A 20,562-nucleotide genomic window follows, 5' to 3' on the forward strand; every position below is an offset into this window, starting at 1 on the left:
CATGAAATTTATACACTATGCTTCTTATTTTCTTCTAATTCAGAAGAAATTAAAAGCCAGAGGAATCATGAATCCTACAATATTAACAATATTAATACTAAATAAATCCTTAATAAAATTGTATTTCAAAATAAAACCAGCAAAAATTACTTTCTTCTCTAAATTGTCCAGCAAGAAGAGTAGTTGTTAGGTGGTAGAATTCCTCCCAAATGGTGCTGCAAGAGATACCATGGAAAGCCTGCTATTATTAGATTGAGTCATATAAAATTGCTGATATCCAACCATTTTTTCCTACAAAAATGACAATTTCATCATTTTTCCAAACAAGAGAATAGACAGGATTTGGAAGCTCCATGATTGTGAAACAAACCTTCAAAACTACCTATTGCTCAGCACACGTCCTTTTTCAGAGCAGCATGAATCTGGGTATTAACCTGGGTATTAACTGTTTCCATCCCCACCCAACATACCTTCACGGATCCTGAAAGGTAATAAACGAATTGCCTCCAGCATTTGGAAGGCCTCAAGAGTCTCCTTTCAATTCTTTCTTCCCACCCAGTCTCCATTTATTGCCAACTCCCTCTCAGCTTCCTCCTTGAAACATTAAAAGCCTTTTCTAAGAGCTTACATGTGGCAGAGAGAAAAGCTGAGGGCTGGGAGGCAAAAAGGTGAGAGCGGGAATGCAGATCTCTTAGAAGGGAGGCTAGAGGGAAAGCGCGCTACAGTGAGTGAGGAGCACGACGGGAGGTGGGGGGGGGGGGTAGACAGATGAAGGAAAACGATGCAAGGGAAAGACACCAGAAGGGCTGCCAGCACTACATGGTGGGGAGCAACACACCACAGTGAGAAAATTAAACAGGTCCCAGCCCAGATGGAATGAAGTGAACGTTTACTTCTAATAATATATTTAGTAACCCATCGACTGTCAGACCTACCACTCCCACCCATCCCATCCATCCCACCACCACCGACGTGACGACACCATTGAAACTAAAACCCAACCCGACAGAGGCCATGTGAGTGCCCGAGGGATAAACATGCGCCCGAGGGATAAACATGCACGTGTTTACGAAATGTGTTTGCTTCTCAGATGCAGCAGGAAGGGCTTCATTTTCCCTGCCCCCAGCCCATTTAAATGAGCAGCCTACCATAAATTGTTTGGCTGTGTTTTTTTGCGTGAACAAGCAGCCAGCTGCAAAGTAAACTTTTTGATCTCTTTTCAGTACCATGCATCTATTTCTCATTCCCTGTTTTTTTTAAAGTGAACTATCTGAAGATAAGACATAGGATCAAAGTCAGCACTCTGACCACACAGCTTGGTGCCCAAGTCAAGTTGATATGCTAGGGAAAACCTATTGTTTTGTTCGTATCCAACCAGAATCTTAAAACATGAGACCATGAGAGGAAATGCAAGAAGAGAAAATCCAACCTTCAGAGGCACTTGTTCCAGTAGTGACTTTCCCCTTAAAACAGAGGTAGTATGGTCTACTGTGGACCACTATAATGCTGAAGGTACATGCATCAACGACGGCAATAGCTGAATGACGGCACTAATAGTAACAGGAAGCAGAAATCATTGTTATTATAGTAAGTACCACCACAGATAAAGAGCAACTGCAAAAATAACCCAGAGACCAGTCGGAATTGCTCTGCTCATTGTGAAGCTCATTGCGAAAGAGAGTTAGAAGGTGGCTTTATGTTGGTAAAGCAATTGAATAAGAGTATAAATAAAGCTAAGCAGTGCTGGCAAAGGTATCTGAAGACAATATAGAAATGAATGTAATCAATAATGTAAAGATTTTGTAGGGTATACGATGGACACTTGTCTTATTAGGGAGAACCACCTCAGGGATGATGTCGATGCCTGATCACTGCACTGTACACCTGAAGCTGAACAATAATGAATGCCAACTATAATTTTATATAAATATTTATATATTTGTATGTATATGGTTACAGGAAGCGGAGTACAGCATTAGGAATAGAGACAGTGGAAATGTAATGGCTGTGTGTGATGTCAGAGGGATAGTGGATGGGGGGAGGGGGGTTCACACAGTGTGAGGGATATAAATGATAAACGTCTAAGTTTTGCTTTGTCTTGTGCACCTGAAACTAATAAAATTATATTTTAAAAAAAGAAAAGAAATGTATGGAAGCTGCCAGGCACCAGCTAAATGAGGCCACTCTGTGAAGAGCCAGAGGCTGCCCGAGAACCAACTGGTCAACCTCATATGGAGAAGCTGTAGGCCACTGGTAACTATCACTGCCACCAGAGCAGGGTCTACAGAACATAAACCAGGCAAAGGCAATGGACGCTGACACAAGAGGCAGGAGGGGTGCTTGTCACCTAGTGCCCCAGAGTCCTGTGATAAAAGGGCTGAGGAAGTGAACTCTGCACATTAGTGTGCAAACCTGAAACAGGTGGCTGCACAACAGTCACCGAGGGGACTTGTCAAACATAGAGATTTCAGGGTACCACCCTGAAACTTATTGTTGAATCTCAAGAATTTATATTTTCGAAAGCTTTCCCTGGGCACTTCCGGAGCACAGTAGCGTCAAAGAACCAGTGCCAGGGCAATGTACATGGACGCTACCAGAGAAGCCGTCTCCCAATTCACCAGGCGTCTGGGCTGGGTCATCAGGCATGTTACATATACTAGCTCACGTCATCGTCACGGCAACTCTCTTAGCAGATTCCAATATCCCAGTTTTGCAGACGAGGACACTGAGAGGCATGTCTGAAAAGTCAAGTGACTTGCCCAAGATCTTAAAGTAAAAACAAACAAATCTTATCGCATGTGACTTCCTTCTTAAAGCTCTTGGGTGGGTGTCCACTGCCTAATATCAAATAAAGTCTAAACTCCTCTGCAGGTACCCTCCAAACCACAGTCCCCAGCTCTAACTCTGCAATACTACTCCTTCAGCCACCCACAGCCATGCCCGGCTGGACCAAACCACTGAGCAATTTCCTGGGCGGTATTATTTCAAGTCTCCATGACTTTCTCTTCACCTCCCGCCCACCTCATGTGCCAGGATGGAGCGCAACCCTCACCTCTTCATGCAGCCACTGACCACCACTGACCCCAGTTCAGGTAGAGCTGCCCGCCTCCTTCAATGGGTCCCACGGTTATTAGAACAATAAAACAACACTTTCCTTCTGCCCAGTATTACATGTTTGATCATAGAAATAGACGACATAATTTTTGAGACTTGCTGCCCATAAACATTTTAAGAATATAGTGCCAGGGGCAAAGCCAGAATCTGAAACTGGATTCCAGTCAAAGCCAGTACACCACGCTGTGTCTCTAGAAGCCTTGAATCTGATTTTATAAAAATAACTGCAGGACTGTCAGTGCAGTAGCCACTGAGCCACAATACGTGGTGTGACTGCTCCGAACCGAAATGCACGAAGTGTACAATACATGCCTGATTCAGTTTGGAAAAAGAATGGAAGATATTTCAATGTGTTGAATGATACATTTTGGATATAGTATTAGGTTAAATAAGATACATTAAAATTAATCCCGTCTATTTCTTGTTGCCTTTTTAATGTGGCTACTAGAAAATTTAAAATTACCTTGTGGCTCACATTACATTTCGATTGGATGGTGCTACTCTCTTGCTTATTAACGAATCTGCTAAGATGATGTTAACTTTTCCTAACGATTATAGAGCTATGGACACCACACACTGCACACTGTGTTATACAGCAGGGCCCTGCCGCACACACAGAGTTTGCTCCTACATGAAGCGCTCACAGAACAGTGCTTTCCGAGTTCTGCCAACTCACTGGAGTTCTTCTCTACCATCAGCTGCTGGTACTTCATATGTAAGTGCCAACCTTCCGAAGGTTTCCAGTCTCCCCATCTAGATATCTCACTGAATTCTGAGGCAACAGGCCTGTTGGGAAAGGCAGGGCCAGGACTAGGGAGAGGGAAAGCACTTACTCCAGGCACAAAATTTAAAAGGAACCAAAAAACTCAGAAATCAAGATGAATACCTTAATATTCACCATTTTGAAGGGGACAATCAGTAGTTTTAATATATTCACAAGGTTATACAACCATCGCCACTATCAAACTCCAGAACGTGTTCTTACCCCCAAAGAAACCCCACCCCCATTAGCTGATACTCCATCGTCCTCCTAATACCCAGCCCCTGGCAACCACTAATCTATTCTGCCTCTATGAATGTGCCCGTCCTGGATATTTGATAGAAATGGAATCACACAGTATGTGGCCTTTTGTGCCTGGCTTCTTTCACAAAATGTTTTCAAAGTTCACCCATGTTGTAGTATGTATCAGTACTTCATTTCTTCTTATGAATGAATAACATTCTATTGCATGAATCTGCCACATTGGTGGATATTTGAATTGTTTCCAATTTGGGGTTATTAGGTGTACAAGTTTTTCTTGTACATATGTTTTCTGTGGATATGTTTTTAACTCTCTTGGATATCTACTTAAGGAGGGAATTGTTGGGTCACATTGTTAACTCTATAATTTGAATAAATAGCAACTGTTTTTGCAAAGTGGCTGCAGCATTTCTCAGTCCCACCAGCAAAGTGTCAGGGTTCCAACATCTCCACATCTTCACCAACACTTGTTATTGTCTGCATTTATCTTTCTATTTAAATTTCTCCTTATGCTTTTGATTTGTATCTCCCTAACAACTAATGATGTTGACCATCTTTTCTTATGCTTATTGGTCATTAGTATATCTTCTTTGGAGAAATGTGAACTTGAATCCTTTGCTCAATTTTTAACTATGTTATTTGTCTTTATATTATTGAGTTGCAACCATTCTTAATATATTTTGCATATAATTCCCTTATTAAACATATGATTTGCAAAAATTTCCTCCCCTTCTAGGGTTGTCTTTTTCTTGATATTTTCTAAAGCACAGAAGTTTTAAATTTTTATCCAGTTTATGTTTTCTTTTGTCACTGTGTTTTGATATCATATCTAAGAAACCATTACTTAACTCAACATGACATTTACTTCTGTTTTCTTCTAAGAGTCTTTTTGTTTTAGCTCTTACATTTAAGTCAATGATCTATTTTGAATTAATTTTTGTATATACTATAAGGTAGGGTCCACCTTCATTCTTTTGCATGTGGATATCCATCTATTCCAGCACCATTTCCTTAAAATATTATTCCTTCTCCATTGAATTGTCTCGTCATTCTTGCTGAAAATCAATGATCATAAATGTAAGGGTTAATTTCTAGACTGTCAATTTCATATGACTGATCTATAAGGCTATACTTATGCCAGCACCACGTTTTATCACTATAGCTTTGTAGTTTAGAGTCAGGAAGTGCAAAACTTCAACTCTGCTCTGCTTTTTCAGGATGGCTTTGGCTATTCTGGGTCCCTTACATTTCCATATGAATTTTAGAATCATTTTATCAATTTCTGCAAAAAAGAAAGAAAGAAAAGGCAGCTGGAAGTTTGATCAGGATTGTATTCAGTCTGCAGACACTTTGGGGAGCAGTGCCATCTTAATAACAGTAAGTCTTCCAATCCATGAATAGGGAATGTCTTTCCATTTATTTAGGTTATCTTTAATTTATTTCAATGATGTTTTGTAGTTTCTAGTATACAAACCTTGCATGTCTTTTTTTTTTTTTTTTAATTGGGGAACAGTGTGTTTCTCCGGGGCCCATCAGGTCCAAGTCGTTGTCCTTCAATCTAATTGTGGAAGGCTCAGCTCCAAATCCAGTCACCGTTTTCGATCTTAGTTGCAGGGGGCGCAGCCCACCATCCCACATGGAAATTGAACTGGCAACCTTGCTCACACTCTAACCAACAGAGCCATCCGGCCACCCCTCTGGCAGCTCAACAGCAGCTCATTGTCTTCAATCTAGTTGTGGGGGGCGCAGCTCACTGGCCCATGTGGGAATCAAACCGGCAGCCCCGTTGCTCAGAGCTCGCGCTCTAACCGATCTATCCTGTTGCCCCATCTTGTATGTCTTTTGTTAAATTTATTCCTAAGTACTTTTTCTTTTTTATGCTATGGTGAATGGAATTTTATTTCATTTCATTTTTCAAATTGTTCACTGGAGGTGTATAAAATTGATTTTTGTTTATTGAGCTCGTATACTGCAACCTTGTGTGTGTGTGTGTGTGTGTGTGTGTGTGTGTATGTGTGTGTGTGTTTGTAAATGTAGGTAGGTAGGTAGTCCTTAGGATTTTCTATATGAGATCATGTCATCTGCAAATAGAGATAGTTTTCCCTTTTCTGCCTTTTATTTCTTTTTATTGTCTAATTGCCTTGGTTAACATCTCAAATACAATTGTTGAAAAAATGTGACAAAATTAGATATCTATGTCTTGTTTCTTATCTTAGAGGGAAAGCATTCAGTCTTTCACCATTAAGTATGATGATAGTTGTGGAGTTTTAGTAGATATCATCCATCGGGTTGAGGAAGTTTCCTTCTATTTCTAGTTTTTTGAGTGTTTTATCATAAAGTTCTGTTGAAATTTCTCAAGTGCATTTTGCATGTCTATTGAGATGAATATGTGGTCTCCATACTTTGTTCTATTAATCTGGTATATTACATTGATTTTCATATATTAAACCAGCCTTGCATTCCTCCAATAAATCCTACTTGGTCATGTTGTATAAACCTTTCTGTCTGTTGCTGGTTTTGCTTTGCTAGTACTTTGTTGAAGATTTTTGCATCTATATTCATAAGGAATATTGGTCTGTATATTTTTCTATTTCTTCAGTCATTTGGGTAGTCTGTGCCTTCCTAGAAATCTGTCCATTTCATCTAGGTTATCTAATTTGTTGAAATAAAATTATTATCATCTAATTTGTTGAAATAAAATTATTCATAATATTTCTCTAAGGGTAGTGATGTTCTCTTTCATTCATGATTTTAGTAATTGAGCCTTCTCTCTTTTTCTATTGGTTAGTTAAAGGTTTGTCAATTTTGTTGATCTTCTCAAAGGATCAATTTTTGGTTTCATTTATTTTCTCTATTGTTTTTCTATTCCCTATGTCATTTAATTCTGCCCTGGACTTTATTATTTCCTTCCTTCTAATTGCTTTGAGTCTAGTTTGCTCTTCTTTTTCTACTTTCTTAAGGTGAAAGTTTAGATTACTGATTTGTGATCTTCTGTTCTTAATACAGGCATTCAGACTTACAGATTTCTCTCTAAGCATTAATTTACTGGCATCCCATACATTTTAGTGGTTTTTGTTTTCATTCACCTCAAAGTATTTTCTAATTTCCCTTGGGATTTCTTCTTTGACCATCTGGTTATTAAGAGTGTGTTGTTTAATTTCCACATTTTGTGTATTTCTTAAATTTCCTTCTGCTATTGATTTCCAATATCACACCATTGTTGTTTTATTTCAATGCTTTTACATTCACTGAAATTTGTTCTATGGCCTAAGATGTATGTTCAGTGGTCTGATATCTTCTATTCTGAATAATTTTCTGTGTTCATTTGAAAACAATGTCTATTCTGCTGCTGTCTTTGGGTGGAATATTTAGATATCCATTAGTCCGAGTTGGTTTATAGTGTTGTTCATGTATTCTATTTCCTTGTTGACTTAGTTGAAATTCTGCCTTGTTTCAACCCATTATTAAAAGCAGGATGTTGAAATCTCTGATTATTATTGTTGAATTTTCTATTTCTCCCTTTAAATCTGTCAGTTTTTCCTTCATGTATTTTAGGCATCTGTTGTTAGATGCACATATATTTGTAATTTTTATGTCTTCCTGATAGATTGATCCCTTTAACAATATATAATGATGTTATTTATCTTTTGTAATAATTGTTTACATAAAATCTCTCTTGTAATAATTGTTCACATAAAATCTATCTTGTCCAATATTAGTATAGCTATTCCCAGCTCTCTTTTGGTTATTGTTTGCATGATATTCTATCCTATTTGGATTTGAATATAAAGTGAGACTGTAGTAGAGAGCATATAGTCCAATCATGTTTATTTAATTTATTCTGCAACTCTCTGCTCTTTTAGTGGAGTATTTTGTTCATGTACATTTAATGTAATTACTGGTAGGATTTACATCTGCCATTTTATTATTATGTTTTATATGTCTTGTGTCTTTTTGTTTCTCTATTCTTCCACTACTGCCTTCTTCTGTGGTAAATAGATTTTTGTATACTATTCTCTTGTTGTTTATTATATTTTTTCAGTTATTTTCTTCATAGTTTATACTGTCTTTTATATTTACCTATGTAGTTGCCTTTATTGGTACTCTTTCTTCTGTGGATTTGAGTTATTGTCTAGTGTTCTTTCATTACAACCTAAAAGATTCCCTTTAATATTTCTTGTAGAGCAGGTCGGCTGGTGACAAATTCCGTTTTTGTTTTTCAAGAATTATTAATAAATTATTTTTTGTTGTTGTTACTTATGACATCTGAGATGTCTTAATTTTTTCTCCTATTTCAAAGGACAGTCTGACTGGATATAGAACTCTTGATTGGATGATCATCCTATTACCTTCTGGCTTCCATGATCTCTGATGAGAAGTCAGATGTTAATCTTATTGAAGATCTCTTGTACACAATGATTCACTTCTCCCTTATTACTTTCTTTGTTTTGGCTTTCAACAACTTGACTCTTGTATGTCTATCTAGGTGTAGGTCTCTGGTTTATCCTACTTGGAACTCACTGAGCTTCTTGGATGTGTAGATTAATGTTTTAAATAAAATTTGGCAAATTTTTGACCATTGTTTAGAGAATTCTTTCTGTCCCTTTCTTTCTCTTCTCCTTTTGGTAATTCCATTATGTATATTTTCATGCTCATAATGCATAGTCTGAGGTTCTGTTTATTTTTCTTTATTCTTTTGGCTTTCTGTTCCTCAAATTGTGTGATTTCAATTGATCTAACTTAAAGTTCACTGATTCTTTCTTTTACCAATTCAAATCTGCTGTTGAGCCCCACTAGTGATTTGTTTCATATAAGTTATTGTACTTTTCAACTCCTGAATTTCTATTTTGGTTTTTTTTTAATATTTCTATCTCTTTATTGATATTCTCTATTTGGTGAGATATCATTCTCATACTTTCCATTAATCCTTTAGACACAATTTTCTTTCAGTCTGAATACATTCTTAATTACTGACTTAAAACATTTGTCTAGTAAGTCCAAAATCTGCACTTTCTCAGGAACACTTTGTAGTGTTTTTTCTCCCTGTTAAGGGGTGATACTTTCCTGTTTCTTTTTGTGTGTTGTAATTGTATGTTGAGAACAGGATTTTAAATAGTATTGCAACTCCAGTAATCAGATTCCACCACCCTTCACCAAAGGTTTATTATTATTCCTGTTTCTTCTTGTTTATAATGCTGTTTGTCCACTTCCTGAACTAATTCTGTAAAGTCTATTTATTTATTTATTATGTGCAACCAATTAAATCTCTGTTGTTTTCCTTTAGTAGTCAGCTAATGATGGGATGGAGAGTTCCTTAAATGTTTTGAACCAGTATGTCTCATAGCCTTTGCCGAGGGGCTCTGTGTGTGTATTGACACAGGCTTTCTATGCTCTAATAGGCAGTTTATAACTCTACTTTTGCCTTTTCTTCTTGCTCATGTAGTCTCAATGTCAGCCACAGACAACAGGTTAGGGCCTTCTCAAGTCTTTCCTGGGCATATGCACAGACTTGCTCGTGCACATGGGCCTTCTGGATTCTACGGGATATGTCAAAGCTTTTCAAAGCCCCCTATGGATATATCCTTTCTCACCTATTCCTTTTAAGTTTTTTGGTCAACCACTTGTTTGCCCCAACTAGTGTAGCTACCTCAGGCAACTGTGATGTGAAACAATTGCTGCTGATTGTTTTTAACAAATGCCCTAAGGTTATTTACACAGAATGAGTTGAGTTAGGCGAAATAAAACAAGCTCTGAGAATGGAGTTTTTCAGAGAGCTTTCAGACAGGTCATACAGTAGCAATTTTCTGAGACTAGGGTATTTGAAGAGCTCCAAACATGTTCTGTCCCCTCCAGTAGCTTTTAGTTTTCAAAGCTATTGTGGTGCTGAGACAGGGTAATGGAAACAAGTTTAAATGCCACAAAGTTCGCTGTTCTTACCAAGATTTAGTCTTTTCTCTTAAATAAACCCTCCTTGGGTTGTTCTAAGTAGTTATTTTCTAAAATTTTAAAATAGTTTATTTTGATGCTTTTTACCTCATTCAGTGAAATTTTGTTCTTACTGATGATTTGAAGAGGATTTACAGAATGTCCTCATCCCAGCGTTCCAGATGTGGTTCCAAGATAAATAGTATTTTTAAAAAATAAAAATTAATGCAAAAAGTCCCTGATGAACAAAATTTTAAATTAAGACATGATCAGTACAGATCATACCATGCCATATTGGAGCCTGATACACAGACAGACACACACACACACACACACACACAATCAAATACTAGTTCTGTCTTTTTAAAGTTTTTTGATATTTTGTTCACCACAGATTTTTGTACTAATTTAAACTGCATTAAAATATTATTTATTTTTATTGCTCAATTTTTTGGTACCTTCCCCCCTTAAATGTTGACACCTGAGGCAAGTGTCTGACAAGCCTCTCTCTTGTCCCAACCCTGGAGAAGGGTGACTTCAGCCCACATCTCTGCTTTTTTTTTTAACTCTCCAAACTGACATATTAGTTCTAACTCACATTCATATTCCACTGCAATATTTTGGGCTGTTGTCAAAATGATAATCCTAAAATCTAGCAGAAAAATTTCAGTGTGAAGGTTGGGAGTAGAGGACTAATTTATTATATTAAACCAACCTCTCAAAACTGCTAGTGGAGGCAAATTAGCTCATTCAATATAAAACTCAATACTGGCTGCCTGTTAAACTAATATAATATGTGGTAGGATTATGAAATATAAGCAACAGTCTTTAGGAAATTAAATGTAATGTTTGGCATGTATGCCATATGAACTTCCTAAGATATTATGCAACACTAATAGAAAATGCATCAAGCTTAGAAATAACAGTTTCAACCAAAATTGTGCTGTTGCATGATTTCAGTTCTCAAATTGGCTTCCCCTGAAAATAAACTGATAGAAATCAAAGAATTAGGGACAAAAATATGTTTGGCGTAATATGTAGCAAATTTTCCAACCTGAGAGGACAATTATCTGTGTGTATAGAAAGAATGCCTATCTTGAAAAGCTTTTTTGAGTAATTTCAAATAGCCTAGTACAAAGACAATTAATACTGGATGATTTGAGATTACTTCCCCTATGCTGTCATTTAACAGAGATAGTGTTCACATTACATTTTTAGATTAGTACTTTGCAATAACAGTCTGGTGAAGTGTGGAAATTTAACTTCCCTATTAAGTGTTCATTAGTTGCTTCTGCTGCTTTATTGCCTTTTTTTGTCATCCATGGCTCTATATTCCATGCTTCTTTCCACTATACTTTTGAAAAGCATTTAAAATCACTATATCAATGTTAGCCAGTTTCTGGACGACAAATTATTTGCCCTATCACAATCTCTACAGAAACTAAAGCACTACGTTGGCTTTTCATTTCTGCAGGTGAGTCAAAGTTCCAAAGTCAATATAAACATGTCGTTATACTGGCTTAGCCCTAATCACATACACTGCAGACTTAAATGTAATGACGGCGTACACACTGTTTTGTTTTTCTAAGGGAGCTGAGCATACTAGTTCAATGGGTCTGCAGGAGCACAAAGGCTAGCGAGACTAACAAGGAGAAGTCCTGAGGGGTCACACGGTTTATCCTCTCTGGGACCAGAAAAGTACACCTTCCTGAAAGAGAATAACCAATCGTATACAAAAAAAAATCCTTCAACAGACTGAGTTAGCAATCTCTTCTTCTATCGAGTCTCAACTCTGGTAATAAACATGAATTAGAAGAAACTAAAATAATTATCTGCAGATGATACAGTTGTCTACCTAGAAAATTGAAGGGAAATAACCAAAAGTTAGGATTGATAAGAGCTTAACAAGTGCCTGGTTAAACAATTGTAGCTTAAAAATCAATAGCTTTCTATATATCAATTCTGTGTTTTATATATATATATATATATATATGCTGCAGTCTGTTCATGTCCCCCAAATTTCATATGTTGAAAACCTAATGCCCATATGAAACCTAATTCCATGTGTTGAAAACCTGATGGTATTAGGGGGTGAGGCCTCTGGCAGGTGACGAGGTCATGCGGGCAGAACCCTAATGACATTAGCACCTTGGTAAAAGAGGCCCCAGAAAGCTTTCGTGCCCCTTCTAACAGAGGAGGACACAGCAAGTAAGAGGCCATCTATGAACCAGAAAGAAGTCCCTCCCCAAACATCGAATCTGCTGCCACCAAGATCCTGGACTCCCTGGACCCCAAAACTGTGAGAATAAATTCCTGTTGTTTATAAGCCACCCAGTCTATCATATTTTGTTATAGCAGCCTGACAGACTAAGACATAACATAACACATATAACACATATAATATATATAACCAATTGATTATATAACAATAACCAAGGAGTAAGACATTGTATTGCATGACCAATATGTATAATTTAGATAGATAGATATAGATATAGATATAAATATAGATATAGATATAGATATAGATATAGATATAGATATAGATAAAACAGTAACCAAGTAGAAGAAGGCCCATTCACAAAAGCTACAGAGTATAAAATACCCAGGAATAACCTTAAATCCCCCATTTTCCACACATGGTGGGACATGTGAGAGGAGCCTACAAAGTGAGAGACCACATAGAGCAATGACAGGCCCAGAGGAGGCAAGAACACCAATCTGCACATATGCCACCTTCCTAATGCCACCTGTCCGTGTACTCATGCCGCTGCTAGTCTGCTCCTACCTGCCAAGCAAACACTCCAAAGAACCTCCATCTATACAGAAGATTCCCTCTTAGACTGTGTGAGGAATAAACACGGTTATAAGCTAATGGCTCAAAAAAGGAACCAGCTATGCAGCCTGTCCTGCACTCCTGCCCCCATGCACCCCAGAAGGCTGGGCCTTTCTACCAGCAGGAAGTACTGGCTGCTGCCCTCCACTGCATCTCACCTTTTCCACTGAGGGATCCATGACAGCCTGCTGCCAGGTCCACACATGCGTTTCCTGGTTGTTGGATGCCGGGCAGCCATCTGGGCACACAGGAGCCAATGAGCCATTTCTCCTCCTCAAACCCTAACCAACCCCAGACACCTTTTAGGCCATAGGGTTCTCTGGCTCAGTTTCACCTCAGAAGTTGCTCTAGTTCTTGACACTCTGACATTCCCCAAGAAAGAATAATGTGGGTCCTATGGTACACCCTTTATTCGTCACAGTCTAGTTGTCCCTAGGGGACTGCAGGGAACCCAGACTGACGTGGCACTCTCCTGGTGGCCCCTTTCCTACAAGCCATGGGGAACCTTCAGTGAAGACACAAAACCTGCCTCCCTACTCCCAGTTTTGTACTGGTCTAGACTGGATCCCAAGTGCCCTGAGGGCCTCCATTGAACCTGGTCCCAACCACCTAAGGCCCCAAAAGCAACACCACCGCTCACTGGCACAGCTTCGGGTCACAGGAGAGCGGAGTCTGAGGGCAGGCCCAGGAAAGCACCTCAACAGACTCGTGGAGTGGGCTGCTGTGGGGAGGCGCTGGCCATTAGCGTGCGAAATCCCACGAGGGCCAGCTGCCCCAGGCACCCCTGCTCGCCTCCTAAGAGCCGGCCGGCAAGCTCTGGTCTAAGGGCTATGCACTGGCCGCTCCCCAGTGAGTGAAGGGTCTCCCCCGGATCTCCATATGCCTCACTCTGCCATCTCCTTTGGGGCTCTGCTCAGTTCCCCCTCTCGGGAGGCCTTCCCTGACCATCCTCCTTGACACAGCAATTTCTTGCCCTACACTCCTTCACCCCCTTTTCTGATTTATTTTCCCCCATAGCACTATCCCTATCTGATATATTAAATATTTTACTTCAGTTTATCCATTACCCTGTAAGCTCCTCCGAGGGACAGTTCTGTCTGTGTTGTTCACTGCTCTGCAATACCTAATGCCAAGAACAGCACCTGGCACACACACACTCAGAAGTATTTGCTGGATGTTGTTAAAAACAAAGCTGGACATTAGGTGAAGGTGGTAAAGACACACTGTATTCGATATTTACTGCCACAGGGGAATGAGACTTCAGCATAAAATTGAGCTCAACGTCAATCCATGTAGAGGTGACTAGGCATCTTAAAGGAAGAATGAGGGAATAAGGAGGGGGCAAGTGGGCTCAAGCAGAGTCAAAGAAGTGGAAATTATAAAAGCAGGGAGGGTGGCTGGACAATGGCATTGCCATCAGGCCATTTGTGTGTCTGCTAACTGGCATTGTCACTGTTGGGTTCCTACGCTCCCACAGAGACTGGGACACAGGAGCCCTCCCCTTCCTGATGACTGTATTTCAAAGACATGACTCTCAGGCCCTGGAGAAAGATACTCCTGGGCTACAGGAGACACAGGTGCATCTCAAACGGGGCAGAGAAAGGATTATAATTGTAAGTTTTTCTAATAAATGCCTAATAAAAGGGGAGTTGCGGTCTTATCATCAGGTGTTGGCTAGAACAAAGGGGAAATTCTTTTGGCAGACTTCAGCTTTTCCAAACAGGAACTCAAGGAGGGGATGGGTCGTGTTAGAAACCATGTTAGAGTTTTTTCAGGTCTCTTAGTGGGGGGTAGGGGTGGACAACCCTGTGCTGAAAGTTGCAGTTCTTATAGGCCAAAGTTGAGGTCTAGTCAAGAAGAGAGCTCAGAGGAACCTGATTGAAATTTGGTCAAGGAGAGAGTCTCTGTGAGTAGATAGAGGGAGGAAGGGAGTCAGGAAAGGGAGAAGGGAGGGAGGGAAGGAGGGAGGTGAGAGAGAGGGAGGGAACAATGGGTAGATGGATGGATGAGATGAACAATGGATGGATGGACAGATGGATGGATGGATGGATGGATGGATGGATGGATGGATGGACAAGATGAACAATGGATAGATGGACAGATGGGTGGATGAATGGATGGATGGATGGAGGGATGGATGGATGGATGGACAAGATGAACAATGGATGGATCGATGGATGGATGGATGAAATGAACAATGGATGGATGGATGGATGGATGGACGAATGGAGGGATGGATGGATGGATGGACAAGATGAACAATGGATGGATGGACAGATGGGCAGATGAACGGATGACAAATGGATGGATGGATGGATGGATGGATGGATGGATGGATGGATCAGATGAACAATGGATGGATGGATGGATGGATGGATCAGATGAACAATGGATGGATGGATGGATGGACAAGATGAACAATGGATAGATGGACAGATGGGTGGATGAATGGATGGATGGATGGAGGGATGGATGGATGGATGGACAAGATGAACAATGGATGGATCGATGGATGGATGGATGAAATGAACAATGGATGGATGGATGGATGGATGGACGAATGGAGGGATGGATGGATGGATGGACAAGATGAACAATGGATGAATGGACAGATGGGCAGATGAACGGATGACAAATGGATGGATGGATGGATGGATGGATGGATGGATGGATCAGATGAACAATGGATGGATGGATGGATGGATGGATCAGATGAACAATGGATGGATGGATGGATGGACAAGATGAACAATGGATAGATGGACAGATGGGTGGATGAATGGATGGATGGATGGAGGGATGGATGGATAGATGGACAAGATGAACAATGGATGGATCGATGGATGGATGGATGAAATGAACAATGGATGGATGGATGGACAAATGGAGGGATGGATGGATGGATGGACAAGATGAACAATGGATGGATGGACAGATGGGCAGATGAATGGGTGACAAATGGATGGATGGATGGATGGATGGATGGATGGATGGATGGATGGGATGAACAATGGGTAGGTGGGTGGGTGGATGGATGGATGGATGGATGGATGGATGGATGGATGGATGGGATGAACAATGGATGGATGGATGGATGGATGGATGGATGGATGGATGGATGGATGGATGGATGGGATGAACAATGGATGGATGGATGGATGGATGGATGGATGGATGGATGGATGGATGGATGGGATGAACAATGGATGGATGGATGGATGGATGGATGGATGGATGGATGGATGGATGGATGGATGAGGTGAACAACAGGTGGATGGACAGATGGATGGATGGATAAGATAAACAATGGATGGATGGACAGATGGATGGATGGATGGATGGATGGATGGATGGATGGATGGATGAATGGATGGATGATGGATGGATGGATGGATGATGGATGGATAGATGGATGGATGGATGGATGGAGTATAAGGGTTAGTAGGAAAGGGGTCAAGATGATAAGATCTGAAGACATCCAAATTTAGATGTGAAGTAGAAAGCTTTTCAGAGAAAAAGGGAAAATCCTCTTCTCCTTTCAACAGCTCCCTCTGATGCATTCCTGCGGTGGATATAATACGGATCCCATTTACTCATACAAACTGCTAATAAGAACAAGTTGATTGTTCATCCTAGTCCTTCCCAACCCACATTTGTTTCTTGCAAGATATTTTCCAGGCCTGAGTTTACTCACTGTTTAAAATTCCTATTAGAAACAGATGCTAAGGAGGTTACAAAAAGATCTCCCATGGAGCTGATGCTATCTGTTCCTGTTAACTTTGTATTAATGAAGCATGTTTGGGTAATTTTCTCCCCTTTCCCCTGACAGCCCACCTCTGAGATGTGGAAGGGGTTTAACCGACTTTCCTCCCTTCCCTGTTCTGCCTCCAGCTCACACTCAGATCAAGAGAGTCCCTATTTGTGTGAGATCCCAGGCAGAGCTGGTTCTCCAGGTAACTCTCCACAGCCTTAGGTTATAGCAATTTGCATTTTCTCAGCAGGTCAACTACGGTACTGGCCAGATTTCTTATTTTGTCTTTTCCTAAAACTACAGGTATTCAAATAAGGAAAAGCATTTTTATAAGTTAACATTTGAACATAATTTGGAGACAGGGCATATTTAGGGTGCATGGGGCCTTACATTTAGATAATGGGAGGTGGGGGTGGAGTGGGGAAGAGTATCCTCATTTTAAAAGAATCCAAAATTATCAATATACACTTGGTATGACCATGTGAACATATTGCTAGTGGCCCTCCCAGGGGCTTGGAAGAAGCCTAAGGGGGGGCCCTGAGGCTTACGATTCATTAGCTTCCCAGTCAATCCACCTCTGCTGGGAGATATAAAAGACTAGAGAGGTTTATACCGCAGCACTCAAATCTGTAGAAACCTGCTAAGCATAACAGTCTTATGTTACATCAGTCCTCTAGATACTATTCTTATCTCTCTTTCACAAACCTCTACCGCTGCTCCCTCTAATTTGACGGCAGCAATTCATTATAAAAGTGCGTGGGCTGGGCTGGGCTTTAACAATCTAGTACTGTGCCAATTATGCAATAGCCAAAACAGCCAGTTTAATGGAGTACGGAAAGCATAGTCGGAGTTCTTATATAAGCCTTCATACACCATCCATAAGATCTGCTCCCAGACTGGAGTCTCTGGAATTACATAAGGTAGATGGAAAACACTGATTCAGCAGCCAGGTTTATTTCTGACCTTAAAAACAATCAAAGCTTTTTGCATTTAATTTACTAGTCTCTATTAACATACGTTTTTAATTTGATGGAGAAAATAATCTTTAATAAGACTTGCCATCTTTTCATGTAAACATAAAGGGACAGCCTGACACTGCTACTCAACTTCCCTGTCACCTGTGCACAAAGAAATGTCCCACTTAGGATGCCCCTACGTATTCAACACGAAATCACGGGTCTCATAAACATCAATTGCTCTTTGCCAGTTTAAAAAAAAAAACATCAAGAAAGATACTTAGACAAAAATACGAAAGTGTACATGCTATAATTCTTCAACACATGTCCTTTCCAATACCATTTTTCTCTTCCCCATATTTTTAACCACTTATTTTTTTATTTTTTTTTTACTTACTTTATACCACTGTAGCCACACCTGGGGCTACAAAGTGACAAATTTTAAAACACAGTGCTAGCCAATGGGTCTCACCCCTGGCTGTACATGACAATCACCAACAGAGCTTTTAACATTACAAATGCCACAGCATCACCCAAAACCAATTAGAATGAAATACTGGGGTAGGGGCGCAAACGGGATGCCTGCCATCCGTGTATCTGATGCTTTCTACTTTTGTCTTCTTCTTACCTGAAAATAGCCATAAATAGGACAGGAGGTTTGGGGGTAGGAGATCTTTAATAACTGGCAGCTCATAATTACTAAGTTTCCATCAGCTATAAAAGTAAACTCGTGCTATAGATTAAAAGCCATAAAGGATATCTGTAGGATCTTTTTTATTACTATTGATAAGTAGTCAAAAATTTTTCACCAAGTTTCTTAATGGCCTTTACAAAACCTACCTTATTTTGTAATGTTTTACAATTCTACCTAACGAGTTCAAAGACAAGGCCCTATACTATCTTAAAGGGTGTCTCAAGCTAAGATCATGCTTATCTTCAAGTAAAGTTTTGGTTTAAAGTAGAAATGATGGTTCTCACCTATCTTCACCCTCCCTTCTTAGATGCTCTGATAATCCCATTTATAACTTTACCAATTAGCAAATATGTTTTTCAAACCCTTACATAACAGAGAGTACAGGCGCCTTTGGCATCCTGCCAAGAGTACTTCTTGCCGTGTTTGTATTTAAAATAGAACGGTAGTAACATCGCTTGTGTGCCTGAAATTCCTTCTGTGCACAGGCTCCGAATGAGAAAATGGATGTAGCAAACCCCTTCGCTGCTTTACCATTATAAAGCTCAAAGGAAAGAACACAGACTAAACTAAGACGAAGACACAGAATTATCCAAAGCTGGGGGCGGGGAAGGGGGCTCGGTTTAACTAACCTACCATCCCCTCCAAGACCGAGGATGTTTAACCTGGCAGCACGCGAAGGTGCCAAAGAGCTGCAACACCTCCGCCCCAGCAGGGAATGTGGCAGGCCTGAATAAGTGCCACGATGGCAGAAAAGCCAAATCAATGCTGCGCTGCCCGCCCCGGCTGCGATCACTCCCCAATGCCGGCACCTGTCTTCCCGCGGGTTCCAGAAGGCAGGACCAGAGCCCAGCCCTGAGATGCGCTCACCTGGGTGGGAAAGAGCCAAGAAAGGTGTCCAAGAAGCCACCACTGCTTTAATGGACTCTCATCCCGGACCGGTTCCGACACGCTCCCTCCTCTTCTTCCTCCTCCAGCTCGAGTTTTCTATTTAACGACAGGTCCGGACTCCACTGACCCACAGAGGATGTCCTCAAAGGGGGGCGACAAACTTGCCAAGAGAAGCCGGCAGACGTGGCGCAGGTGGAGAGCAAGGGACGCCCCCGCACCTGGGGACGGCTCGTCAACGCTGTCCCCACGGTCGCGCAGGCCCCGCCCAGGCCGCCGCCCGCTCCGAGCGCCGGGGCAGCGGGGGACGCGCACGGGGGCGGCCGACGGGACGCCGGGGCGCTGCCCTCCCGGCCGCTGCAGCGCTGTCCCTGCGGCCGCCTCCGACGGACAAAGGGAAGCCGCGGAGCGGCGGCAGCGAAGCCCGAGCTCCGGAGCGCACCGCGCAGCCCGCGCAGCTCGTGAGGTGCGGGCCGCGGTGACAGCCGCCGGGCGGCGAGCGGGCCCCCACGGGAGGGCGGCGGGGACGGCAGCGGCGCGCACCCTCGCGGCCGCCGGGAGACGCACACGGCGGGGCCCCGGGCGCCTCCTCCCGGCCCCGCGGTCCGCAGCCCCGCCGCCGGGAGCCGTAGCGCCCTCTGCCGGCCACGGGGCCGCCGTTCGCGCGCCATCTGCTCCATCTCCCCGCGTGCTCGTGGGCGCCCCGCGACATCGCGGTCCCCGAGCGAACCCCGCGACTTCAGGGGAAGCAAGGAGTAAGACAGGAGGCGGGGGCTACAGGGCAGGGGGCTGCGCACAGTGGGATCTGCTGTTACCCTCTTGGGAAGGAAGAGGGAGCATCTTCGAATTAGGAGCAGCAGGACGAGTTAGGGTTCAGCAGCGGGAAGAACTTGGAGGGCGGGAGGATTCCGGTGCTCAAGGGGCCCAGAGTTGATCTCTGGAAATGTCTGCGGAAAAGGCAGGCGTTTCTTTCTAGAACCAGGTTTATGTCTGTGTTTAACAAGCACCAACTGTGCCTAACTCTGTTCGAGAGGTTCTAGAGAACCTTGACAGCTCTGATGAATAAATATATTAATGATTCCCAAGGACCCTTCCAGTCCTGCGTGAAATGCTCCCCGCTGCCCTAAGCAGTGCTCCTAGAAGGTTTGGAAAGGCAGGCGAGGTCAGAGAGCTTCAGCTCCCTCTGGTTCCCACAGCAGGGGAATAAACATCTACCATTATGAAAAGGAAATGCTGGGGCTGGTCTTTGCACTATTTAGGTGTTTTTTTAAGGTGGGGTCATTTTACCAAACTACCATGTTAAGCAATATTTTATATCAGTTAATTTTATTAACAAGCTGGACTATTTGGTGAAATCATAAAACAGCACCTTTTTTTTCC

The 20,562-nt window shown here is 41.7% G+C and overlaps 1 protein-coding gene and 1 pseudogene across 2 annotated transcripts in view; one reads left to right on the forward strand and one right to left on the reverse strand.

Moving 5' to 3' along the window:
• Positions 1 to 19,765, reverse strand: part of MTUS2 (microtubule associated scaffold protein 2) — a 530,400-nt gene extending 510,635 nt beyond the window's left edge. For both annotated transcript variants that reach the window (XM_074330069.2, XM_074330067.2), the window contains exon 1: positions 19,165 to 19,765. The gene's annotated coding sequence lies outside the window, so the exon portion shown is untranslated. The remainder of the gene's footprint in view (positions 1 to 19,164) is intronic.
• LOC148755073 (uncharacterized) lies at positions 3,035 to 19,814 on the forward strand (annotated as a pseudogene).
• Positions 19,815 to 20,562: the final 748 nt, after the last annotated feature.

The sequence above is a fragment of the Rhinolophus sinicus genome, chromosome 16, assembly GCF_057876585.1.
Source record: "Rhinolophus sinicus isolate RSI-liver-muscle chromosome 16, RSI-T2T, whole genome shotgun sequence".
Classification (NCBI taxonomy): domain Eukaryota; kingdom Metazoa; phylum Chordata; class Mammalia; order Chiroptera; family Rhinolophidae; genus Rhinolophus; species Rhinolophus sinicus.